The sequence below is a fragment of the Hippopotamus amphibius genome, chromosome 12, assembly GCF_030028045.1.
Source record: "Hippopotamus amphibius kiboko isolate mHipAmp2 chromosome 12, mHipAmp2.hap2, whole genome shotgun sequence".
Lineage (NCBI taxonomy): Eukaryota > Metazoa > Chordata > Mammalia > Artiodactyla > Hippopotamidae > Hippopotamus > Hippopotamus amphibius.
In genome coordinates, this window is record NC_080197.1 from 55,689,968 (window position 1) to 55,712,839 (window position 22,872).

At 42.5% G+C, this 22,872-nt stretch overlaps 1 protein-coding gene across 1 annotated transcript in view; it reads right to left on the reverse strand.

Annotated features, from left to right (window-relative positions):
• The window catches only part of FAR2 (fatty acyl-CoA reductase 2), a 133,941-nt gene extending 112,117 nt beyond the window's left edge, over positions 1–21,824 (reverse strand). Inside the window, exon 1 of the mRNA XM_057702016.1 lies at positions 21,545–21,824. The gene's annotated coding sequence lies outside the window, so the exon portion shown is untranslated. The remainder of the gene's footprint in view (positions 1–21,544) is intronic.
• Between the last annotated feature and the right edge of the window lie 1,048 nt (positions 21,825–22,872).

Here is a 22,872-nt window from a genome sequence, read left to right on the forward strand (position 1 = left end):
ACTGTCACGGACAGAAGTGTGTCTCCTCCTTCCCAAATTCGTATGTTAAAACTCTAACCCCCAGCACCTCAGAATGTAACCGTATTTGGAGACGTCTTTAACGAGCTGATTAAATTAAAATGAGATCTTTAGGGTATGTCCTAATTAATCTAATTGATGCCCTTATAAGAAGAAGACATTTAGGCCCAGGGCTGTGTGTGTGAGCACGTGCGTGTGTGTGTGTGTGCACAGAGCAAAGACCACGCGAGGACACAGCAGGAAGGCGGCCATCTGCAAGCCAAGGGGAGAGGTCTCAGAAGAGACCAGACCTGCTGGCTCCCTGATCATGGACTTCCCGCCTCCAGAACTGTGAGAAAGTAACTTTCTGTTGTTTAAACCACCCCCTTTCGCTGTGGCAGCCCTAGAAAACTAACACAGAGGTGAATGTATTTCTGAATATGTGCATCTGGTACAGCACCCCCCCACCCAATTTTTTAAAAAATAAAGAAAAAAGGAAAGGAAGAAAGGAAGGAAGGAGGGGAGGAACATTCCTTGTGTTATGGGCTGAATGGGGTCCCCCTAAATCAGACATTGAATTCTTAAGCCCCAGGACTTCGGACTGTGACGATATTTGGAGACACTGTCTTTACAGAGGCACTTAAGTTAAAACCAGGTTATTAGCGTGGACCCTAATCTGACTGAGAGTCTTATGAAAAGAGGAAATTTGGGTGTGGACAATGTGAAGACACAGAGGGAAGATGGCCACCCACAAGCCAAAGAGAGAGGCCTGGAGCAGATCCTTCCCTCAAGCCCTCAGAAAGAACCGATTCTGCCAACACCTTGATCTCAGGCATCTAGTCTGCAGAACTGTGAGAAAACACATTTCCCTTGTTTAAGCCACTCGGCCTGTGGTACTGTGTTTTGACAGCCCTAGCAAATTCAACAGTGAAATAACGTCTGCAAAGTCAATAAGCAAGTAAATCAAGCCACACACTGTCAGCCAAGAAAGCTAACTTTTTGAAAAGTTTCTAGAATAGAGTTTTTCTAGTTGTTATATCTTATATCCAAAAAGCAGTATCAAAAAACATGAGCCTCACACCATGCTAGAGAAACAAATCTGTCCTCCCATTTTATCCTAAGAAAAGCATTTATTTGACAGGCATACTTTAAAAACATGTATCACGTAATGTAAATTTTAAAAACATAAAAGAGTGGCAGTATTAGAAATCAATGTTATTGAGAATTCTCTTTTATAGTTATTTTTATTGTTGTAATTGTTATGACAGATAGGCATGCATTTAGCACGCTATTTCTGAGGGTCATTAATTTTACACTGACCACCAGATGAAAACCATTAGTTTGGCCTCCACGTAGCAGACCATGAGCGATGTGTCTCATAGATATCATCTGACTGCATTTGAAATGTTGGAGGCAAGGTATAGATTATCCACTGTTCTTGTATTGCCATATAGCTCCTTCATATCTGCAGCATAGATAAACTTAATTTTCCTTACTTCTTTTTTCATGGTTCTTACTCATAAAGCCATAGTTCTGTCCACATTGCTATATTCTTCTGGCTTACACTACAATTGCTATTTAACTATAAAGTTAGTGATTACACGTAATCTTGGGGAAATCTGGGGACATAGCTACAAAATGAGGATAATAATACTTTCTAGAGCCCAGAGCAAAGGCCCACTTGAGGTTTTATCCAGCACTGAGATACATGAATGTGTGAATTTGATTATAGCTCAGCTACTGTGTAATGCCATTTCAATGCTTTTTTCAACCCAATCCTCTCTTTTTCATTTACAAATACCTTGTTACTTATCCAACTGTTGGAGAAAACCCTAGGATAGCACCTCCTATATTAGGCACAGAAAAACTGGCTACATCCTAGTTTTTGTCTGGGAAGATGCCATTGGGAGGTTCACAGTTTCCCTGGTCTGGTTCTCAGCGGCATCTTTCTCCCATCCACGGGAGATGATGTTTTTCCACAGAAGCATTTGTACAATAAGATGTTCTAGTAAAAGCATAGATAGAAGTAGAAAAGAACCTCCTTTGAAAATCTCTAATCAAGACCACGGCCACAGCTGGCTGTTACTTGCTCTGCAGATGTCTTGGAATGTATGCAACAAGTCTCCATCTATATTGTTACCCTGGATCCAATGTAGCCAAAAAGACTGAAATAAGACTGATGAGATTTGCATCAAGTGTCTGAAGGTCTGGGTGCCCAATGAAGGCACTCAAACATTATCTCTAAATGCTTTGACTCCATCTGTTGTTGCATCAACCATAAATGTCCTCAAGCTCTTATCCTGGGTTATTTTAAATAGACTGCCCTTCAGAAAGCTCTTGGCTCTTGATAAGGTTGACCATTGCTTCATTTTGTGAGGTAAACCCTATGTGTAGGTCTGTCTTGCTTAAGCAAGTTGATGAAGAATAGGAGCCCAGCATGGCTAAATACAATTCACTGGTCCATTGTTAAAGAATAATTTAACCTATAGTTTCTGCCCCCTCCACGACAAAACCTATTACTTTCTCTCTGAAAAAGCATTCTGTTGAGTTATGTAAAATTTCCCCTTTGCCATTTTCTATGGCATTGGTATAGGTCAAAGCCCAAGTGAACACAGAGTGGCTAAGGCAGAACCAAAACAGCCTAAATGATTACACACTGAATTATGATCTGGGGCAAGGGCAACATACCTATATTTTATATACATAATATTTGTAGCATGATTTCTTCAGCTTTGTTGTAAGCAGTTATCTATGTCAGATTTTCTGCTCAATTATCACAACTGTTAATATAAAGGTGACAGTTTCAGCTAGATTTCTTATTTCATTTTTCTCTAAATGATCTTTGAATTGCACTATCTAAACCTCGTTTTCTTTCATTTTTTTTTTTTTCTGAAATCATGTTTTCTCTTCTAGGTTAAAGAAAACAATGCAAACTAAATAAAAATGTTCAAAATGTTCTCTCTGCCATTGGCAAATCACCTGTTTTTGCTGTTCTCATCCAAACTCAGCTGGAATTCCAATAACTGGTATATGAGAGTGTTTAGTGGTAGGCCAGTAGCCCTGATGAGAGGATGTACACCAGTCAGTAAACTGACTAAAGAAAACAAATGCACACCTTGCTTTAATAGCAATGCTTACCTATGGCAAAACAAATAGCTTTCATCTATCAGGAATTTAATCTTCACTGTAACAAAGTTGCCGAGCATTTCCCAACAATTTTCATATGAGGAAAGAGCAACCCAGGACGCCTAAAGTTAAATCTGATAATAAAGATCACAGAAAATGATCTATACTTAGCGCTTTTGAAAACAAGTAACATGTACACAGTTTTAAAAACTAAAGAAGTTCAACATTTAAATGAACTATCCTTTAAAGTTTCATAAACTGAAGTCACCTAGTTTTTACTCACCATATTAAATTTTGGTATTTTGTTTTCTCAATTTTTACTCTAGCATTTTTATAAGATGAATATTATATTATTATTATTTATAGTTTGAGTTACTCTTCATTCATTTCTTTTTGAACTTGGTCTTTAGAAATGAGATTTTGCAGCATCTAGACATGCACCAAATTAGTATCTCTAAGGGTCCTCATCCATCAGCAAACATACCATTTTCTACCCCCAGAAATGAGTTGACCAGGAATATCATCGGGGTAATGACACTTGCTAACAGTAAAAGGTACCCCATGTCCCCTCATAGCATCATAAATATTAGTAACTTCTGCCAACAGAGGATGGCTCATCTAATTGCACGCTCTCGCCTTTTATGGAGCAAGAATCAAAGTTCGGCAACTCCCAATTGGTCTCTGGTTTCAAGCCAGGATAAACCATACAGAATACGCTTCCCCTGACATCTGTGTTTACTTTGAGTGACACATTATCAAGAACTCACCCTCTGGTGCTTTCTAGAACCCTGAGTGCAAAAACTACTTGAAAGTCATCTACAAGGCTATGCACATTTATTTTGACTACACTTTTTATTTTTGATGCACCATTTCTCCAAGAATTTCATATTAGTAACTGATAAGGAGGGATCTTTATTTTCCCACAATTCCCATCACTATCCTTAAAGTTCTCATTGCCTACATGAGACGTCACAGCTCTGATACCATTTCCAGTCGTTGGTCAAATCAGTAAGTCACAGTCACATACTCATCCAAAGCAAACATCCTTATTGAGTAAGGTAAAACGTCAACACAGAAGAACGTGACTAAATAAAGCACCAAATTAAGTGTCAGAATAATTCATGCACTTTCTTTGATTCTACTATTTACATGACAACTCTGGACAGATTACTTAATTAGAACAGCTAGTATAAATTACCTCTGGGAGAAGTTCAACTGTAGAAGGAAAAGTGATGTAGGTGACAGGGTAGCAATAGAAGAATAGGAGGATGAATGGGGGAATTTCATCTGTTGGTGAAATGGGAGGTTTGAGCATATGCAGAATCTGAGAGGAATTAGACAGAAAAGAAAGAGAATGAAAAATAAAAAATAATGTAACTGAGGTTCTAGAGAAGCTCAGAGGGCATAAAATTAGTAGAAAAGATAGCGTTATCAGCATTGAATACAGGAAGGTCATTTCATTCTCTGAAAAGGAGGAAAAGGGGTGGTTGGGGGGAAGTAGATAAATGTAGGTTAGAGCAGAACCTGAGATAGATCTTTGGTTATTTCCTTTTTTTCTCTAAGGAGCATAAGGCAAGATCATATTTTGCAAATTAAAGAGCTAAAGGAAGGTGCTTCTGGAAAGGGATAAATATTCGTAACCACAGCTCTACATGGGAAAGAAAATAGTTCAGAACCCAGTGAAGAAGCTGAAGCAGCAGAGTGTCCAGCTGAGATTAAAGATGGATTTGTACCACCCCACTTTATATAAATACTTACCTGGTTTTCTCCAGCAACACCTGAGTGCCTGTGGTTGGAGCAGGAAAAATAGATTGTTGGCAAGCTGCAGATTTGGGGGGTATAAACAATGGATTTAGGGGAAAAAATGGAAAAGGTTGGGAGTAGAAGCTGGCAAAGGAGTAAAGTAGTGGACCTTGGTTGCTCAGAAAAGGAAGTACAACCAGGAGGAAGCTCATGGAATACGAGTGTGTGTGTGTGTGTGTGTGTGTGTGTGTGTGTGTGAGAGATGGGCAGAGAGGAGGCACACGATTGGAGGTCTTGCTGAATCGGAACACTAGCCCTGGTGGGAGAAAGAAAACGAGAGAGCTGGAAGTAAAGAATGTCACTGTCCCAGTAAGAACTGTTAGATTTAGAGATTCCACAACAGTCTGGAGCAACATCGAAGCCCAAGGATTGGCCTTGGAAGTAGGCTTCTAAAAATAGGGTGCTTTAGCACTTGAAATGAAAGCTGACAAAGATGTGGGGTCAGGCTGGACTGCTGTGAGCTCCTCCACACAGACGCTGAACCTTAGGACACACTCAGAAGCTGGAAAGGAATGGACGTTGTGAGCCACATGTCTGACAAATATCACAGAATGATCTGGAGGTGAAAAGTAATAGCAACCAGGGCTGGCAGAAGCTGCGGAAATTGCGAAAGAGGAAAGGCTTGCTTTTGGTAAGAAAACAGAAACCTGCGTGAGCAACGTGGAAAGGTAGGATGACACTTGGCCCAACTCACAGGGGAGGCTTGTATGAAATAATGGATAGGCAAGTCCACCATGGGGTGTGAAATATAATTTACATGGAAGGTATTGTTATTATTACTACTATTTGTGTACAAAATTATATATAGTCATGGATATTGGAACCTATACACACACACACATAGAAAATGAGTCATATGCTATCACTAGCATTTTAGCAATGCTTGTAATATCTTACATCTTATTTTAACAGTTCTTAAAGCATTTCACATGCACATTTCAGTATTTTCTCACCACAATCCTGGGAGGTAAATAGTAGATACTATTATCCATAGATGTGAAAACTGAAGAACAGAGACAGCAAGTGATTTGGCTAAGGCCAACTTTTTTTTTTCTTTCTTTTTTTTTTCTTTTTTTTTTTTTTTTTGATAAAAGAAAGTGAAGTCTTCTAGCTCCCATAGGTAATGAGAAAAAAAGCTTTTCACCAGGTGTTCATTTGCTTCCTGCTTTCCCTGTATAATAACATCTAGGACACATGTACACATGATAACTCTCTGCTCTGTATTTTTTTTCTTAGCCGCGGCATATCAGAATATTAGAACTTTAGAGGCTCAAGGGTATTAAATTTGCAAGGTGAGTCTCTCCTCAACAGCCAGTTTCCTCTCCAAGGCTTCACATATATACCTGTTGGTACAATTATTTTCCGAACTGTCTCTTGGTAGTAAAGACAAACCCACAATTCTGCTCCTTAGACACTGTCCATCAGAAATGAATATAGAATCATTTTTCATTGATCTTTCAGGAAAACAGGGAGCTACTCTCAATACAAATACATCGACTACATCCAAACCACGGGTGTTTCAATACCAAAGGCTTTGTTTTGACTCACTCTCAAAATCAATTTTTGAGTTGGAATTGTCTCTCTTAACTGAAGTTATGCTTCAACAGTGACTACATTTTTATGTGAATACTTGCCTAATGACTGTATTTCAAACTTGGTGGGTCTCAGTTTTCTTATCTGCAAAACATGTAACCTCCAGGGTTGACGGAATATGGGTTTTGTAAAGTGCCTCGCACAGTACCTTGACGTTGTCAAACACTCAGTAAAAATAAGGGTGATTTTAATCAGCCAGGATTTATTATCCTGCATTTCATTGTAACAAGGGTGTTTCCTTCCTTTGTGTGGATTGTTATCATTGCATTGACACCAACAAGAGGAAATAGACCACTTGTAGCCTGGAGTAGGATACCAGAGTCTCCCTGAGGAAGAGGTTTACAAACTAATTACTTCAAAAGCAAGACAGATAAGGAAGGATCTCTTTAAACAAGACACAAAACTCTCAGTACAAAGAGAAGATGTTTGGGAAATTCACCAACATTAATAGGTAGAACTTCTGTTCTTCAAAACACACCAGAGAGAAAGTAAGGAGACAAGTCACAAATCGGGACTTGCATCAATCCCACACCGTGAATCATGGTTAATATACGGCTGACACCGGGCAGTGACCACTAAACAGTTACTCAGGAAAGACATATTCTTCTCTTTCTTTTCAAAAGGAAAATGTTCTCTTTCTTTTGTTACTTCTCAAGCATCCCTCAGTTACCCCTTCTTTTGGACCTCCACCCAAGGCCACTCTTAGATGGCCCCTTTTACCCTCCCTGCAGGGCCAGTCTGGTGCCTGTAATGCCGAGGGGCCTCAGCTGGTGGATGGAATTACACTCTGAGGGAGATGGAAACTATGCCCACAGACGCCCAGGGCCGGGCTGCGGAGGGAGCCTGTGGTTTGAGGAGATGAGGAAGAAGAAGTGGAAGCTAGTTTCAACCCAGGAACTTTGATGTTAAATTTCCCTTTGGAATAGAAACCAATGCCAGTCTAGACAAAAGCACTGGAAACAAGCAAAATGGCAGTGGCAGCCAGCCTGGAAGTGGTTACAGCTGGACCTTGGTGGACTAATTGCCTCACCAAGGCCTCACTCCTGCCTCAACGTAAGGACGGGAAAGAGGCTTAAACAGTTACATCATGCAATGCCTGTTGTTCTTGCCAAATTAACCTTGGGGCAATAAATTTTGAACGATCAAAATAGGTCTAATAATAAGGGAAATATGCCTCTAGCATCTTGTCATGTATTGACTGCTGCCCTTAGATTGTGACACATAGGAAATCACTTATTTCTCAGAACAGCCCCTTAGGAAGTGTCTATTACTAGGTGAAACGTGAAATTGCCAACATTCAACCGTTTTGACCTACAAATGACCATTGTGCATGGTTCTGCCTGCATTTTCTCTGCATTTTACAGATGAAGAAATCTAGATGCAGACCACTTATGTAACTTTCCAGAAAGTGTCAAGCCTGGGCACTGGCCACCGAGCCTCTGTTTCTGTAGTGATTGTGAAGCACTGAAACGTACTGCCTCTCTACTGCACTGAATTAAAGTGACAGAAGTGGTTTCTTCCAACTTAAAAATTCTATCCATGAATCTGTGCTATATCATTCCTGGCCTCCATATACCAATCTCTTCACGCCTTGCCTATTTCTTTTGAAATGAATCAGTGCTCACCCAGTCACTCAGCTGGAAATCTCAGGGTAGAATTTTCTTTCTTTTTTTATTTCTTTACCACCAGGATCCAAATGCTATTTGTTAAATCCACCCCAGCAGGAGGCACAGAGTCATCGGGCATGAGAGGGGGAAGGAACTTCAGAGATAATCCAGTCATTTTTCTAATATAGGCACAGTCCTTGAGGGAGCAGGGAGCAGAATCAGGACAAGAGTCTGGACTTCTGAGCCCGTCTGCTCTTCTCTCTCCGCCTCAGTTCTCACGTTGGATGCCTGTGCTGCAGATAAGGCCTCTGTGCTTCTCTGCAAGCATCAGGACCCACTGTAACTCTCTAACCCTCACACATGACAACAGCTCAACTCGCTGTGCCAATCACTCTTCTAAACGATTTACACGTATTAATGCATGAATCAGCACAACTCCATGCTATTTACTATTATAAACTCCATTTTACTAACAGGAAACCAAGGCACAGAAAAATTGAAGTGATTTACCCCAGGTCACACAGCTTGTAGACCAGTGCCAGAAGCCACGCCCTCATCAAGCCGCCATATGCCCTCTGCCCTGCCCTTCACTGGGCAAAGCTCAGACTCACTTCTTTTGGGAGGCAGTTCTCAATTCTCCCCCCACACTGTTGAAAGTCGTCTCTGCCAAACTCTGTGAGTCCCCATGCAACATCACCTGATGTGAGATTGTTTTCTCTGATGACTTGCAAACACCTTAACCGTAGTGACTGTGTTTTACTCTTCGTAATATTCACAGGATTTGACAAAACACCTGACAGTAAAGAGTGAATAAATATTTGTTGACTGAATGCATGAAAGAATGAAGGACCACCTAAATCTTTCTGTCTTCAATTTCTCCTCATTCCATCTATCTTCCTTCTTGAAGTGAGCTGGGGACACTAGTGAGACGTCAGTGCGTAACTTCCACGGACGCTGGTAAACCCTTCCTTTACCTTCCTTAATAACCAAAGACAAGCCTTTTGATTGTTGTTCCACAAGTGTTTGGTCCTGAACCCATCACACTATGAAGACAGTGATTTTCTTCATCCTTAGTCACTATATCTAGGGCCCAAATTTGTTTTAAATTTTATACTTTGACTTTTGAGTGTGAAATGAAATAATTTATTTTATTTTACTTAATCCATTTGACCAGAAATTAGGATCTTATAAGCAGGTAAAATAAGTATTTTGATTTAAACACTGAGGGCCCTAGAATATTCATAGTCACAATGGGCTTCAGAAGTCATTACAGTGGGATATGTTTTCAATGACTTCATGTTTAAATGCGTTAGTTCTAACTCAGGTGTCCAGGCTACTACTGTGTTCCCTGATCTGAAATCAGATACATAATTCTAATAAATGGTCAATTGGATATCCAGAAGGAAATGCAGTTTTTATTTCCTACATCCCATAAAAAATTAACTGCAGATGAATAGCAGATTTTAGTATAAAAGGCAAAACAATCTAGTCTTTAGAAGAGAACATCTCTCTGATCTGTAAATGGGCAAAAAGCTTTAACTATACTAATAAATTAGACTCTATTAAAATTAAGAATTTGTGTTCATCAAAATGAAAAATTAAGAGCATAAGAAGGCAAGCCACAGTTTGGGAGAAGGTATTCACAGTACATATATCTAATAAAGGAATTGTATCCAGGATATATAAAGTATATGCACAAATCATCAGGAAAAAAGTAGAAACCCAATAAACAAATGGGCAAAGACCTGGGCACACCTCAAGGAGAGATAGTCAAATGGCCAATATACAAAATGGTGCTCCGCTGTCAATTACCAGAGAAGTATAAGCAAAACCACTCTGCCACACAACCACTCCCCCACTGAAATGGCTAAAATGAAAAGAACAGACAATGAGAAGCCTTGACAAGTGGTGCTTCTGGGAGTGGGCACTGTACAACCACTTTGGGAAACTCTTTGGCAGATTTGATTAAAGCTCTCTACATAAATCAGTTCCACGTGGAGGTATAGCCAACTGCAAGATGCACATATGTTCAACAAAAGACATCCATCGGAAAGTTCTTAGTAGCACTATTCCCAAGAACCCCATAGTGGAAACTAACCAACTGTTCATCAACAGAGGAACAGGTACATTAAATGCAGTATATTCACAGTGTGGAGCACTAGATGGAAATCTGAATGGATCTTACAAACATAATCTTGAGTGAAGACTCTGGATACAAAATAATGCACACTGTATAATTTTAGGTATCTATAAAACTCCCAAAACTGGCAAAGCTCATCTATGTTTGAATCTTGCTAATCCTTGACTTAGAGGTCAGGATAATGGTTACTTTGGGGGCAACATGCAATGACTGGATGGCAGCTTATGGGATACTGGTAATATTTTATTTTGTTAAAAATCTGGAAATTTGAGAGCTACTTATTATTGTATTTATGATATATTCACTTTTCCACATGTAAGTTATGCCTCATAAAAAATAATAAAAATCACATGGAGAAGAAACTCTTGGTGAAGAAAATACTTATTACTTATGTTCATTATTAACTCATACCTAAAATACATAGGTTTTTGGTTTTGTTTTTCTTTTTCTTGGCTTTGGTTTTGTTTTTTGTTTTTGTTTGCTTTTTGTGGTTTGTTTTGTTTTGCTTGAATGGTACTGAAAGTGCCTTGTAGATAAGAGTTTCATCACCATATTCCACTGTGGTAAGGAGGAATCAAGTATCAGTTTCCTGGATGTTTTGAATTGAACTGTGTCCTCCCAAAATTCATGTTAAAGTCCTCAACTGCAGTATCTCAGAATGTGGCCTAATTTGGAGATAGGATTATTGTAGAGGTAACTAATTAAGATGAAACCATACTAGAGTAGGGTGGGCTCCTGATCCAGTAAAAGAAGAAGTTTGGACACACAGACATGTGTAGAAGGAAGGGGCTGTAAAGACACAGGGAGAGGATGGCCATCTGCACGCCAAGAAGAGGCGTGGAACAGCTGCCTCTCTCACAGCCCTGGGAAGGAAGCATCCCTGCTGACACCTTGATTTTTCTAGTCTCCAGGTTTCTTAGATGCAGGAAGGGAGGGTGATGCTAAAAGCTTTTCTGCATTAGGGCAACCCACACCCCCACCTTCCTCAACTAGCATCTCACACACTTGGCAAGGCTGCTCTAGGGAATGGGGAGCAGTGGAAGGGGTTAGGCAGGGGAATGACATGACCCCTTTTCTGATTTAGAACAATGGAATGTTCTGAACCATGTGACACACTGAAGATGAATCAGGAAAACCTAAACACCTCACACAGTTCTATGGTTCTTGTAAGGGATCCTCAGAAGGGATCTTTCCTGTGTCTGGAAGTCTTCAAGAAGGTAAAATGGCTATGCCACAACTACTGAGCCTGCGATCTAGAGCCCGTGAGCCACAGCTGCTGAGCCCGAGTGCTGCAACTACTGAAGCCTGCACGCCTAGAGCCCATGCTCCGCAACAAGAGAAGCCACCTCAATGAGAAACCCACGCACCACAACGAAGAGTATCCTCCACTCGCCACAACCAGAGAAAGCCGCACACAGCATTGGAGACCCAATGCAGACAATAAATAAAATAAATTGAAACACACTAAATAAAATAACAAATTGGAAAAAAAAAAAGAAGGTAAAACGGTCACTTGATTGTTCCTAAAGCAGTGGTTTCTCATATTATTTTGGTCATGACCTCTTTGAAATTCTGTTGAAAGCTATAAATCCTCCCATCAGACAAATACCTATCCTTATCCAGATTTAAGAGTACCTGTGAGGATTTTTAAAACACAGGATTGGTTTTTGATCTCATTTGTAGAAATAAAGATGGATGGCTGAAGACAATGGGGTTTCCACTTATCACACAGGAAGTCAGCCCTGTACCAAGATTCAAAGGTATCATTCTGGAAACTCTGTAACTTTCCCACCTTGCTTGTTTTGCTCTTCCTCTATTTCTTTTTCCACAATGATTAGCAGTTACTTAAAACACAAAGTGATTGTATGTCTGTCTTCAAAAGGGCAGAGAGGAAAGGGGGAAGCATGAAGATTGAGACCAGTCCACAGCTGGGTTTGGGGAAAGAGTGAGTGACTGAGAGGAGGATGACACAGGTTAATTGATCCTCAGGGTTTATGGTGAATAAAGGAGAACACTGTCTCCTCTGGGAGAATTTTCATTGTCTTCCCTGTGGACAATAATTCATTTTAATTCCATTTCCCATCACACCCTTGCTGGTGTGAACTGCCCAGGGCTATGGGAAGCTAAATCATTGACAGGGGCTGGTTAGGAAGGGGAAGAACGGGAAATAAAAATATATGAGTGTTTTATATTTTCACACTGAGGATCTTTGCTGAAAGATTTCACAAACGCCAGCGTTTTCACTGGCTAAAAACTGCTCAATCAATAAGGGGCACTAGAGCTTATGGGCAGGTACTATAACTTGTTCACCACTATATTTGCAGAGCTAAACACCTAGTCTGACACATGGTAGTAAATTGAATGAATGAATGAATGAATGAATGAACAAATGAAATAAAATGGTCATGGGATTTGCAGTCATAAGATTTGGATAATATCCTACACTTAAATAAATATGTGACGAGTCACTTTATGTTTCCGGGACAGACTTTTTCTTTTCTATAAAGTGAGGGAATTAGATCAAATATAGATAAGGTACTTGAACATTCTACAATTTCGAATATGAATAGAGCTGGTTAAGGCAAAACTATTTGCAGTCACCACTATGTACAGTAGATAAGATGGCGAGATACGTCTGTCTCAGAGTTTAGGGAGGGCTAATTTGAGAAAGTTTCACTCTGTCCTAAAAGAAACTGAGACCTAAATTTACCTAAAGTGCAGTCCTGTGATTGGCAGTGCACTGAGCGGCACTTGCATAACCATTGCTTCAGGCAGGACTGGACCAAAATAGTAGGAAGAAAAGAAGGAAGAAGCAGTGTCACAATTCTACTAAGGAGAGAGGTCTGGCAAGTACAGGTTACCGAGAAAGAAGAAAACTGCTCATGTGGGTGAAACCTATTAACTCTTTCAAATGCTCCTGCAGCTTGGAGAATAGTTTTGCAAGTGGATCTTAATGCTCTCAAAGCCTTTTGTGGGGAGAACAAGTGTCCTATCTTCAGAACAGATACGTCCTACAGGTCTCGCGTAAACAAAACACAATGGAAATGAGTCAATTCAGAATGAGACAACAGTTACAGCATAACAGAAATAAAAATACACAGTCTGACATAAAACTGATTTCGTGAATATTTATCAGGGTATCTTATTTACATTTATGTTTCATGTGGAAGTAAGTGGACAATTTCTCTTAAGCTTTAGACAAAGTTTTATTTTTATTAAATGAATATTATCTACCTTTAAGACGCTTTTATTACTGGATAAAACTATGCTGCTACTACCCACACACCTTTTAGTATTAAATGTCCTTTCTTAAAAATAATAATAATAAATCTTTAATACATGCACACATAGGGAACTGTTACACAAAGCTTCTTTTGTTCAGGTCATCAAATTATTCTGGGCAGATACTTCCAGTTTCTTGACAATGTTGTGCCTTGGCAGATCTAACTCTGCTTGAAGTGCGTAAGTGGTTTCAAATATGTTGGGACCAGACACATAATTTAATGGTCTTCCTAATTTCCAACTATCCTGCCCTCAAGAATACCGGAGTTTGTGCTGACTTTTGTGGAATGTGTGCTCTCACTGACCTGTGATAAATAAAGCACCATTTTTCTAAAATGATCTAAAATGTAGAGCATTTTCACAATGACTTTTTCTCATTTCTTAGCTGAGGAAATATTATTCTTGCCTCCTGTGGTCATCCTGTTATTCACCAGCGAATGTTACTGACCCATCACCTCCCAGCTGAGGTGGATGGATGGGTACATGGATAGGAGAAGCCATATTTTTGCTTTTTCTACACAGATTCACGGGGAAGAGCTTTCTCTTTTCCTCTTCCCCTCAAGTGCGTGCTTCAACATTTTGGGGCCATCTCTGGAGGAGCCTGGGAAGTTAAAATGCATTAAAAACAAGGTAATAGCATGTCCAAAAATCCAAAGGGAACACACTGTCACCTGCAGCTAGAAAGGGCTTTTGCTGGACTGCAGAGGTTAAGGATACAAAATTACCTAGGATTTTAAAAATAAACCACGAATAAAATAAGAGGCACATGCTATTCTTAGTGTCTGCCAATTAAAGTAAGATGAATTTTTTTCACTGTCTACTTAATCACCTTGCTAGCTACACAAAGACATATATAACACTTTTTGCTTTGATTCAGTGTTGACTAAAGTGGAAAAATGGTTAATGAATAAAGATCTCACCTGAAACCAATTCTTCTCCTTCTTTTTTTTTTTCTTAGTTAAAGGCAGGCCTCTGAATTAGTCATGGAAAGTCCCCTGATGAACGTGGCTGGCAATCTGTTTGATTCACACAGAATACCTCACTCTGGAGTATGCGATCGCAGTGACAGACCTAAGTGCAAGCCTCCATCTCCCATCTTCCAGTTCTAAGTCCCACGGAAGCACCTGGACCAGCTGTCCCCACGTTTGTACCTGTGCTGTACTGGTTATATATGAAGTACCTGGGGAGTCTTGTACCGAAAATACTGACTCAACAGGCGTGGGGTGGGGACGAATGAAAAGTGTATTTGTCACCCCAAACTTAAGGCTGCCACCCTTAAACCATCACTCTTCACAAAAAGGATGCATTAATAATAATAAAAAAAAACAGATCTGCTTTACTGAAATCCATGCTTAGAGGTAGCAGACATCAACAGCTAAGTAATATTGGGGTTAATGCTGCCTCTTGGACCCAGGGTATGTTTATCTGAGGCCCCATTCTTTATGTATGCATTCAAATGTTTGAATACCTTTCAAAAGCTATCACCTGCGAGACTGTCCCCTGCTCCTCGCACTGGCAGGTGACACTAGCTACACTACTCAGCCACAACAAATGGGAGGAGCTTCTAGACCATCAACTCACCTATTTGTATTTCCACGCTTGACGCAGACTGACTGTTTGAGTCCTTCCAAAATGTATATGTTGAAATCTAGTCTCCGAGGTGACAGTGTTTGGAGGTGGGGCCTCTGGGAGGTGATGAGGTCATGAGAGGAGATCCTTTGTGAATGGGATTTGTGTTCTTATAAAAGAGACTCATGAGAACTCCCTTACTCCTTCCACCATGTGAAGTTACAATGGAAAGAAGGACATCTATGAACCACGAAGTGGTTCTCACCAGATACCAAATCTGTTGGGGCCTTTATCTCGGACCCCCAGCCTCTAGAACTGTAAGAAATAAATGTTTGTGGCTTATAAGCCACTGAGTCTATGGCACTTTGTTATAGCAGCCTGAACTAACTAAGACTACCCCTAACATGTAAAAAAATCTATTAAAATTATCTACGGCCAGTGAGTTTAATAGCCTAGAGCAGGGGCCAGCAAACATTTTACATAATGGGCCAGATGGTAAATAGATTAGGCTTTGCAGATCACAGCTACTCATTACGTGGCACACCAAAGTAACCACAGCCGACAGGATGAATAGGTGCCTGGCACTGGCTAATTGCCAATAAAACTTCATTTACAGATACTGAAATTTGAATTTCATATAATTCTCCTTTGCCACAAACATTCTTCTTCTTTTGATTTTTTTTAACCACTTAAAAATATAAACACCATTCTTAGTCCAAGAGATATACAAAAATAGTCAGGATTCAGATTTGGCCCTCTGGCCACAGTTTGCTAAGCCTTAAACTAGAGCACCAAGTGGATGAAGCCGTAGCCAGAGTCCATAGCTGTTTGAACTTTTCTTCTGTTCTGCTCTGTTGGTTATTCTCAGGTCATAAATCGCACATCTGCCTCCAACCCACCACCATGCAAATGCACTGGGAACCAGGAAAGAAGATGTATGAGATTCACTGCAAAATCATTATTCCTACAGACATCCTGTGTATTCACACCGTGTTGCCCTGCTGGGGGTATACTATGAACATCAAAAAAGGCTCAGGCCTCCCATGGGACACGAGAGGACCTGTGAAATCTTCCCTGTTGTCTATGCTTCAGCTTTCTCACATGTACATCTACACTTGACACAATGTACCCCCACGAGGTCCTGCATAGCCTTGCCAGGAAAGTAGAAGTTAAAATTTTTTAAAAATTGTTTTTTAGTCAGACTGCACGTCTTCCTTGTGAATCTCTCTTCATCTATTATCTGTATGGTAGGATTGTTTTTATCATCAACTTAGAAGTTATTAACAAAGTCAATTCAATTCCGGTCTTCTGCTTTCTTCCAACTAAGTAGTAGCATGAAAGAGATGAGAGAAGCTGATGTTTAATAGAGAGCTGTGGACGTTAAAAGGTTTAATCTATTAATATAGGGCAGCATTTCCCAAAGAGTGTTAGGCTGAATGCTGACTCTGTTCTGCCAAAAAAGCATTTCAAGGTCAAGTAAGTTTAGGAAATGTAGCATAAAATGTCTCTTCTTTCTTGATGATTCTTACAGTGCATTATTAGTATGTTCAAGGCTCTGAGGATTCCTACAGTAAGACTGTATAAGTAGGTTAAATTAAGTGTTTTTCAAATTTATGTGATGAGGGAAGCTTTTTTTCTTCATTTGACTGTTATTAACATCCCAAGAAACTAATGGTCCACACACTCTATCTTGGGAAACACTGATATAGACAAGGTGGAATAAGGGAAAGTTTCTAAGCAGGGGAGTAAGTTATGTTGCACAGCAATCACTTTGGTGGGGATCAGACTTTTCTCTATAGGTTTTCTTCACTTTAGGAGATTACCCCCCCATATGCCATCCGTGTGTTCAAGTCAGAAAAACAGGAGTCACATTTGTTGTGGTGTTACTCTGTCAACAGTTATGAAGTTTGTGCAGTTCATTAATAATCTCAACAGTACAATGATAATATGAAAAGTATATCATCTTCCCCTCTCTCACCTCTCCCCCACAGCCTGGCACACTTTCCAGAGGTACCAGGCAGCAGCAGCAGCTTCCAAGTCACTTTTCAGCTCTTCTGTGGCAGCTCTAAATCCTAAGCATCAGGAGGTTTCAGATTAGAAACATACAGCAGTATCTACTGAAGGAATTTATTCTCACACTTCTTTGCTCAGCCACTTCTCATCACCAATCTATCACCAAGGTCTATCAATTCTACTTCCAGAATGCACTTCACATATGCCCACTTCTCTCCATCTTCCCTGTCAGCACCATCGCTGGCTCTGTCCTAACTGTAATTCTGCTTCCAATCCCTGATCCTGCTAGTCCATTCTCCCAATTGTAGCCACAAAGATCTCCTTAAAATTTAAATTAGTTTCTGGTTTCAAAGGCTTCAAAGGCTTTTCATTCAAATAAAATTCAGAATCTTTATCAAAATCTGTGAGGATCTACATGCCCAGGCTCCTGCCTAGCCACGCCCTCAACACACACACACACACACACACACACACACACACACACAGCCTCTCAGCAACTCCCTCACCCAACACACATGCCTTCTTTCTGCCCCTTGAATATTTCCAGGTTTTTCCTCACCTTACAGTCTTCCCATTTTCCTCTGTCCAGATTGCTTTTCCCTCCATTTTTTTTTTTTTGCCAAATTAATCCCTATGCTTCCTTCAAATATCAATTTAAATCTTTCTTTGTCAGAGATGTTCACAGAGCACCAAATCTGAGTCAGCCCCTGTTTTTTTCATAGCACCTTGTTCTTCTCCATGCTACTTCCAAAAATTTCTTATTATATATTTATTTTTAAAATGCCTGTAAGATCCAAAAGGATAGGTGACACATCTGCTTTATTTCACACTAAATGCAGAAAACTGGTATTGTGTCTGGTCACAGAATGGGCTTAATAATTATGTATTACACGACTGAAGATAACTGGTGGAAAGTTCTCTTCATTTTATTTCCTGCCTTTTCCTTACATGATACTTAACTCCACCCAGATTTTCATCGTTTGCACAAGTATCACCCAGAAGGCTCATTCATTCATCTCTGTTAGGAGGGGAACTTTAAGGGCCATCTCATGTAACTGTCCTCTTAACCATTTCAGTTTATTTAATTCTCTTCTTGGGAACTCATTGCACTTATTTTCTGTACCGTTCATTTGGTGCTTAATCTTATGTTGCCTTGTTACGTTAGTTAACACCTTGTATTTACATATTTTGTCTTGCCAATGATGTCATAAGTCTATCGAGTACGGGACTTGGTACTTCATACCCTAAAGTTCACAGCACGCCTCTGCACAGAGTGGCTGCATGAAAGGAGTCTCCATCCACCTTCCCTGGTGCCCCTATTTTAAGATTTTGATATGGAAGTTTGACCCATTTCCTTCCACTCTGTTTTCTTCCTCAACCCTTCCGGGTGTGTTGCCATCATACCGGGAGTGAAAGCTGTGGTAAGGATAAGCTATGAAGACAGAGAGAAGTGAAAAAGGGAGGAGTGTGAGGACAGAGGACTTGCCCAATGTTTCCCAGTTCCTGCCCCAGTGGTACAGGAGGTGAAGACAACTTCGTAGGGGACTAGGTGTACTTTATATTGCCAGGTATCTCCCAGAATATCTAAAAGACTGCCTTGCTCAAGGTTTTGAAAATATGAATATTTAAGAGTTAAACGAGGCAAAAAGGATTACCTTCTTAAAAATTTCAATCACTGACTCAGTTTTTCATTGTTCAATTTTGGATGAATTTCACCGAAACATCAAGGGAGTGTCTTTGGGATCCAGGAAGGTATTCTGTACTTTTAGTTGCCAATTCCAATCTTGAGCAAATAATATTTTTAAGGAATATTTAAAATACCATAAACCACAGCTACTTTTCATTTTATGTTTTCTCCCACCAAAATATAAGGGTTATACAGGTTCTGCAACCCTTTTAATGTACTTAACCAGCCTTCCTTAAGCTCCTTCTGAAACATGAAGTAGAAAAGTTAAGCCTGTAACAATACCGTCTTTGTTAGTATAGAACCTACCTTATAGTTCAAGGTAAGTAGACAGTTTTACAATTATTAGCTCTTTTTACCTATGTGTCTTTATAACTGCCTTTTAAGATGAATAGAGTAGTAGATATTGTCTGTTATCTCTATTTTGTCAATGAGGAAACTGGGCATAGAGGGACTTAATGACAGAAGCACACAGCAGCTAACTTTCACTTCGTGTCAGAGAATTCACCTGCAATGTAGGATGGCTGAGACAGCGTTGTTATTCAGGAAGTGACAGAACAGGCTTGTGAACCTGGGCTCAGGACTGGCTACAGAATTTGCAGGGTCTGGTGTAAAATGAAAATTTGGAGCTCCTTGTTTGAAAATTACTAAGACAGCTGACAGCGACAGCAGAACATTAAAACAAGTGCAGGGCCCTTCTAAGTACTGGGCCCTGTGAGCTGGCCCTGCCTGAGGTCTCTGGACCTCTAACATATGGGTGATTAGGTATGAAGGAGGCTGTGAGCTCCTGAAATTGTAGGCAGAATTCTGTTAATACGTATATGCTTATTTTTCATATTCCATAGCTTTTATCGGATCCTTAAGTGATCTGTTAACAAAATAAAGTGTGAAGAATGCCTCTTCAAGAGTAATTAATGTTCTCAAAGAGACCAGACACAGTGTCACAAGAGACTGCAGGGACGGCATGCTGGTGTTAATGTGCATGTTCCTTCAGAGACTGTATTTGTACGCGCATGAATTTTCATGGGTGCATAAGTACTGATGCAAAGACAAAGAATTCTTAAGGCTGCCAGATGTTGCCAACATCCGAATGCACCTTCAGAAGATAGGAAAGCGACACAGTGAGACATTCAAGATGATGATGTTCTCCACAAACCCCAAAGTGATACCCAAATGTGAGCTATTTATTTTCACCCTTTAAAGGAAGCTTCTCCCTCTTCTTCTGTAATTAGATGTCATGCTCCCTCTTTTAAGCACAGGAGAAATGTAGGATTTACCAACTCGTGGAGACATATCAGTTTTATAGATAATTAAACCCAATGTTAGAAACAGGAGTAAAGTAGGAATTTGTTAACACAGCAGGTGCAGAAGATTGCCCTTGGAAATAAGAAGAGTACTCTAAAGACCTGCATCCTGAAAAACAGTACAGATGAAATGTTGCAGCAACTCTTGAGTCTGGCTGGTAAAACCCCTGGGGCCAGCTCCTAGAAGTCTCACACACAAACATTCGTAAAAGTGGATTTTGCTGAAAGGCCTGCTCCTTCAGTCTGAGTGGCCACCTTAAAATTGTATTTAGTCTCCTTGCTCTTTGAGACTAAATATTCTCCTCAGGCAATGAATGGGGATACAGAGAGATGGGTAATTGAAACCGCAGGGTAATTCTCAAATTTCCATTTGCACAGCGTCAAACTTCTCTTGATGCCGCCTCTATCAAGTGGAAAAGAACGATTCACTTGAGTTTCCTGGTCACTCTGCTGTCCCCACTCTTGTCCTTGTTCATGGCACGATGGGACAATCTACATGATTCAACCACCTGCCAAAGCTCTGGCAGATCCAGCGAGAACCTTGGTTGCTCACACCTGGTAACTCACCCATCGAAGAATACGTGTTCATAATTCCACCCATCCCAAAAGGTGACAAGTAGGATGCTGGCAGGAGGGATGCCTTCCTACGGTTTCTAGGATAAGTTGGTCATTAATTCTTTTAATTGAATGGAATTGCCCCGCGGATAATCGTATTCGCCAGGGGTGCCAGCAGCCTTCCCTCAAGCCATCTACACCAGTTGGAATCTTCTGGTACCCGCACGCCTGCTTCCTCCAAGACGCTCAGGCCCCGCAGGAAGAGGTGGAAAACTTCGGACGCGGACAGACCCCGCCCCGGCCGCCCCGGGCCCTTTGCAGCCTGGGACTCGGTACCCGGCGAGGCCCGAGGGGGAGGGTCCGGGCGTGCCCAGCCCGGATGGGACTAGGGGCCGGACGGCGCGCCCCGACAGTCCAGAGCGCACGCGGGGAGGGCGGCCGCCGCGCCCCACGTGGCCCTCCTCTCTCCAGGAACAGCCCCGGGGGCCCAGGCGGCCTCCGCGGGACCCGGCCGGCGCCTCCGTCCCCCCCGGGCCCGCGGCCCCGGCGCAGCTCGCACGTTAACCCAGTCGGGCCCTTCCCGACGCGCGCCCTGCCCGCCCCCGCGCGCCCCGCCTCGGCGGACGATGCCGGCGCCCGGCGCGCCTCCCCCGCGGGCGGATGCCCGGGGGCGGCGGGGGGCAGCTCCGGGGCAGGGCCGCGGACGCCGCGCGTCTCGCCGCCGCGCCCCGCGCCCACCCCTCCTCGGGGCTCCGCGGCGGCCCCGCCCTCCCTCCGGACCCCGCCGAGCCCGGCCTCCCCGCCGCCCCGGCCCGCTCCTCGCCGGCGGAGGCGTGGGCGCTCGCCCGGCCGGGTGCGACCCAGGGTGTACCTGCTCCTCCGGCGCGGGGCAGGCTCAGCGAGTGGTCCTCTGAGTCCCGGTCCTTCCCCCGGGGCTCCGGGAAGTGCTCCGGCCACAAGGAAGCTGCTCTTGCTTTTCGGCTCCCAAACGTGACACTCTATATATCCGGCTCGGAGACTGGGTGTGGGGCGGGAGGAAACCACCCTCCCTCCGACCTTCCCCTCGGCCGCCGCGGCCTCGGCGTCGGGCGCGGAGCCGGCGGCAGCCTGTGCCGGGGCGGGAGGAGGGCGAGGGGCTGGCCCAGGCCCTACAGGCCGCGGGGCGACCACATCGTGGGGAGGGCGGCTGTGCGCGCAGGCCCGCCCCGCAGCTTCCATTCATTCAGCGCCGAGCAGATCCACGCTCTATTACTCCCGGGTTGGATTTTTTCCCCCATTTTTAAAAAATCGGTGGGTGAGGGGAAAGGGAGCAAGAAAGGCGCCCCTCTCTGGCCTGGAAAAGAAGGAGCGCTCCTACACCTTGAGAGGGAGGGAGGGCGGGAGGAAGGGAGGGAGAAAGGGGAGGAAGAGAGACAGAGACAGGGGAGGAAGGGAGAGACAGAGAGAGATGGGCGCGGGGGGAGACGGAGGATCCGAGGTTCTACTGTGAACGGCGGGTGGACACACCTTTCCGCACACACCCTAGCAGAAAAGGCAGCCCAAAATGCCAGTTTACTCAGCTCGTCCGTACTGCACGGCCAGTGGGAGGGATGCTGTCGTATCTCCTCCAGACTCTGCGGAGGCGCCCGGCAATGACCGACCAGCGCAGCGTCCTTTCAAAAATCCAGGAGGAGCCGGAGGCGCGTTTTATTCATGTCCAGGGTGTGGGGGGCAGAAATCAGGCTCTGTCCGCGTGGGGTGGGAGTGGGTAGGTGGGTAGGAGACTAGAAAGGACGGGAGATGCGGCTGCAAGAACGCAGCCTGCCGGCTTTGCTCAGCAGCGCTCCTCCAGATTCACAAACAAACAAAACAGACAAGAACGAAAACCAAGAACGTTTGGTTTATAAGCCTGGTAGCTTAGCTTTGGGGCGGATTTGGTTTGGTCACTGTTATATTTTAAACGGAAAACCTGCAGCCGTCTTCAGGGAAGACTTGTAGAAGCACAGACAGACTCGTGAGTGGAGCTGTCACCGTCCCCAGCCAGGAAGTGCTGAAAAACGGCCAACGCCCAACCTGAATTCTTGGACAAAGTGGAAGGTATAGTCCCAAATAAATACGTCACGTTAAGAAAAGCTAAAAAAGGAATATTGCCCTGTAAGTTGTCTTCATTCTCCTCATTACAACAATCGACATACAAAAAAATTTAATTCATGCAAATTG